The sequence below is a fragment of the Argentina silus genome (assembly GCF_951799395.1).
Source record: "Argentina silus genome assembly, contig: scaffold_730, whole genome shotgun sequence".
NCBI classification, from domain to species: domain Eukaryota; kingdom Metazoa; phylum Chordata; class Actinopteri; order Argentiniformes; family Argentinidae; genus Argentina; species Argentina silus.
The window spans coordinates 5,001-10,000 of NW_028152542.1; the positions used below are offsets into that span (position 1 = coordinate 5,001).

General features: G+C 46.9%; 1 long non-coding RNA gene across 1 annotated transcript in view; it reads right to left on the reverse strand.

The window, feature by feature from the left end:
- Window positions 1-1,749: 1,749 nt before the first annotated feature.
- LOC310824758 overlaps window positions 1,750-5,000 on the reverse strand; it is a 5,694-nt gene continuing 2,443 nt past the window's right edge. Inside the window, exons 2-3 of the long non-coding RNA XR_014555052.1 lie at window positions 2,336-2,411; window positions 1,750-1,838 (exon numbers count right to left, since the gene is read on the reverse strand). This is a non-coding gene — a long non-coding RNA (uncharacterized lncRNA). The remainder of the gene's footprint in view (window positions 1,839-2,335; window positions 2,412-5,000) is intronic.

The following is a 5,000-nucleotide window of genomic DNA, read 5'->3' on the forward strand; positions in this document are numbered from 1 at the left end:
ACTGAGACCAAGGCCTCTTCTACACAAACACACTGAGACCAAGGCCTCTTCAACAGAAACACACTGAGACCAAGGCCTCTTCTACAGAAACACACTGAGACCAAGGCCTCTTCTACAGAAACACACCGAGACCAAGGCCTCTTCTGCAGAAACACACTGAGACCAAGGCCTCTTCTACACAAACACACTGAGACCAAGGCCTCTTCTACACAAACACACTGAGACCAAGGCCTCTTCTACAGAAACACACTGAGACCAAGGCCTCTTCTACAGGTGCTCCCTGTCCACAATATCTATACAATTACACAACAACACATATACAAAAACACAACACAGTTAAACACAGACATCAATACATCCTATAAAACCACAATATATCAGGAGAAACAATCACATTCCTTCAGCAAAGAGGTCCTGGATCGACCTCCTAAATTGGCCGAGCGGCACCAGAACATCCAACTGAATATTTTTTTCTGTAGATTGCTCCAGCAGTGAGGTGAACCATAACCACAGCTTGTGTCTCTGAGCGACATCACGCAATTACTGGCCTCCCAGAATGACCGTGGGCTGTAGCCCCAGCTTCACAGGGGGTCCTCAACGGTGGTCCTCCGTACCCCTAGCGATGGAGAACGACCAATCATACAACACACACAGAAGCCTAAAGGCGAACCGGACCACTGAATTTACAGTACCAGTCAAAAGGACACACCTTGCCAAGAGTGTGCAAAGCTGTCATCAAAGGTGGCTACTTTGAAGAATCTAAAATATAAAACATATCCTGGTTTGTTTAACACTTTTTTGTTTACTACATAATTCCATATGTGTTCCTTCATAGTTTTGACGTCTTCAACATTAATCTACAATGTAGAAAATAATAAAAATAAAGAAAAACCATTGAATGAGAAGGTGTGTCTAAACTTTTGTGTTTCAGGTGGACTCAAACTGTATATGATTTCATAACGGCAACAATGACTGTTGGAAGGACTGAACTGAATATCGAGAAGGTCGTTCAAACACAATTTCCTTTGAAAAGCCCGAAGTGAAAGAAACAAATCTATCTGTCTCCTCAGGTCCTCCAACCATCTGCATAAAAGCCCTCTCTCACATCCTGAGCGAACTGCGTGAAATCAGTCGCTTTGCAATGGAAATCGGCAACATTGAGAGAAGTGAGCTTGGGGGGAGATGTGACCAGAATAGAAACCGGCTCCGTCTTCTGCAAACGATCGCTGTGACTTCAGCAACTACCATCAGGCGAGGGAATGTCACCCTAGCTAACTAGACGCTGGATTGGTCCCCTGGTTTGTGCTCCCCGGACGGAACACCTCCGAGTGGCGACTCGACAAAGTCAGGAGACTGAATGTCTTCATGCGTGTCCAGACTGTAGCTGAGGCGCTGAGTCAAGCCGGGGGCATGCCGGGCATGCAAACACACAAACACCATTTCACCAGGTTTTTGCCACGTTTCTGCGATATCTGCAGAAAGCCAACATCCCCTGTGATTCTAAAGTGTGTGCGTGTCTGTGTGTGTGAGAGAGTGAGAGAGAGAAAGAGAGAGAGAGAGCGAGAGAGAGGGGGGTGGGGGGGTGGGGGGGTTGAAACCTGATTTGGGGAGTCTTCATAGAGACACAAGCTCCCAAACCTCCAAAAGGACTTCGAGGGAGAGAGAGATGAGAGGATGAGATCTCTCTACAGAGAGACTAACAGCCCAGTCAGGAGACTATGTTAAGAGAGAGATTGACCAGAGGGACTTACCCAGCTCTCTGGAGACTGGAGAGACGGCAGCATTCTCCCCGATCTTAGAGACCGCATCGAAGTACAGCTTCCCTGCTAGAGTCATTGCTGTAAACAGACAGCAGAGAGAGAATCAGTACATGCTTTTAAAGGTTCTTTTTTGGAGTGGGGTAGTGGGGTAGTGGGGTAGTGGGGTAGTGGGTTAGGGTCCCACTCTCTTATTCTTTTCATTTTTTATTGGACAGAGACAGTAGAAAAAGACAGGAAGTAAGGAGGAGAGGGTATGTCAGCAGGGCATGGGCCGGATTCCAACCCATGCCGACATGGGCATATATGTGCACTGTAGGCCTTGGTGCTAGACCACTGAACCACCCCAGGCCACCAATCAGTCATTTGAATCAATGGATGATGATATATATATTATATATATATATAAAATGATATATAATGATAAGAATCTTGTGTCATGGGTTAATCTAATTAAAGATGACGGTACTGTGTTATAATGTAGAAAAGCTGACAATGTCTCTGACGCGTGAGAGACATTGAAAGCTATTGGCCGGCCGGTCGTGTCTTCGGAGGTTGTAAGATGGACGCTCTCTCACCTGCCACAGACTTCTCGTAGCTCTTCCCCAGGTTGACGAGGTTCCGCAGCCCTGGGTTGAACTGTTCCATCACATTCTGGGAAGGGGAGAAGAGAAAGAAAATGGGAAATCATATCATTATGGTAATTCTCCTCAGACTTTCTGGCTATATTCTCACTTTCTCTCCTGCAGGATTGAGTTAGTGAGGGAGGGAGGGAGGGAGGGAGGGAGGGAGGGAGGGAGGGAAGGAGGGAGGGAGGGAGGGAGGGAAGGAATGATAGAAGAAGTTTTTGAATCCCAAATGTAATCAACTGCCTAGCCCCTACACACTTGTACTGAACATGGTGGAAGTTCCAACCGGCTGAGCAGAGGGTTAGGTAGAACTACTGGCCTAGTTACATCTCTGCATCTCTTTAATCATCTCAGACCTACCCTCGTGTCTGGGGGATAGGGGCCGGGGTTGGTGTGGGGTTGAGAGCATGAGTAAGAAAGTGAGCGAGTTAAAATCCTGTTAGCACCACAACTCCTGGGCAAAGCAGCCAATCATTAACTAGAGATTGACAGAGGACTGTGGCCTTTGGGAAACCTTTCACCAGCATTTCCAAACACCACACCACCGTTTCTCTGACTTAACTCGTTTAGTGCCGAGGGTGAATAAAGTCGCCCAAAACTGTCAACATTCCAGAGGGCCAAGGGTGACTTTATTCACCAAAAATGCATCAATGATGAAGCTTCATTTTCTAGCCAATCAAATTGTTGCTAGGTAAACACCACATAGAACACTTGAGTGTGATGAGTGTTCCGGAATGCTTTGGCAGTTGGTGTTAAAGTGGCACTTCAGTGAAACAAGAGAAAAACAAGCTTTTAATTGAGGTCCTGCTCCCGATTTGTAATGTTTTTTTAAACTGAAGCATCCTAACAAAAACATGTAGGACTGCAGTGGTGGAGCTCTGCTTCACACAGCTGAGAGAAACAGAGGGGGCGAGGAGGAGGGGGAAGAAGGACGGAGCGATGGAGGAACCATCACAGAGAGACAGATGAGACAGGCAGAGAGAGGAAGAGAGAACTGACCAATGAGCCATAGAGACATGCCAGATTGATCAGTCAAAGACCCCCCCCCCACCCCCCCCACCCCCAATGATCAATCAATGAGCGGACGCACCCCGAGTCAGGGAGTCAGGGATAGGGAGGGTCTCTGAGGTGTCTCCTTTGTCGTCTGTGGAGCCTTCATTCAATATCCACACAATGGCTTCTACTAATGACAATACTAAACCCAGCAGTGGGAATGTCAGCCATCGCGACCCTTTATAGCCAGAATGTATAAATCAGCTTTATGTGGCGGGGGTTGACATTTCGTTGTATTTTTTCCGAATTAAGGATTGTGGCTTTAACTCACCAACTGCCAAAGAGTTCCGGAACACTCACCACACTCAAGTGTTCTATGTGGTGTTTACCTAGCAACAACACTCTGATTGGTTACAAAATGAAGCATCATCATTGATGCATTTTTGGTGAATAAAGTCACCCTTGGCACTCTGGAATGTTGACAGTTTTGGGCGACTTTATTCACCCTCGGCACTGAAGGAGTTGACAGATTCTCTATGGTTGATAGCGGTCTCTAGATCCTCCGAGCCTGTGGAAACCTCCGGTCTCTTATCTGGCTGCTGTGTTCTTTGGCAAGGCCATGTCCTGTGACCGTTTCAGACGATAAGGGTGAGTTACAGCTGACACCCAAGAACAGCGTCCAGGAAAATGACATGTAAAACCCTCAGCATTTTTCATCTCCCAAGAACAAAGGCCCAGGAAAATGTAAGGCAAACCTGAGGCAGTGGCACGGTGACAGTCCCCGGTAACGTGAGTGACAGTCCCCGGTAACGTGAGTGACAGTCCCCGGTAACGTGAGCCTTGAGAATGCAGAGCTTTAGCGCTGGAACAACACGTGACTGGCACACAAACCACACCTATGACGACGGCTAGTGAAGGCAGGATGAGTCACGGGGATGTCGTGACGTATTGTATTGTATTCCGGTTGTGTGTAGGGCTGTATATTTTTCCTGATCACGCGACCTGACCAGGACAAACTCTGGGCCCAATGGTTTCCCTAATCAGGTAACATTGTCTACAGGTGTTAATAGATGCCATTTAGCTGACGCTTTTATCCAAAGAGACTTACATTGCAGTGAGTTCATACATTTCAGTATGGATGGTCCCAGTGGGAATCAAACCCACAACCTAAGCGTTGTTAGTGCCATGCTCTACCAGCTGAGCCACAGAGGACCATTTGTTAATTCAATTCAATTCAATACACCACTCCTCTTAAGCTGGACCGGCCCACATACGAGCCCAAATTCTGCTTTAATTTGATTATTAATTAGATTATTGTTTACTTTATCTCCTTGTCATGTGTAGTATGTTATTGTGAACTATGAACTGAGCATATCCACACATATAAGTGTTCCCTATCAACAGGCATCCTGCTTTTGCATCTGATCATCATATTTCCAATGTTATAAGCAGTTTAGTTTGGGTCTGTTTTTTTTTAGACGGAAATCAGTCAAAGTGGGCTTTCAGCAGAAGAGGTTAATCTGTCCATTCAAGGTTAAAAGCGGTTCTAAGCGAACCTTGAGGAACCGTTGACTGGAGCTGGGGCCTGACAGGGGAGCGGGGGAGAGGGGGAGCGGGGGCC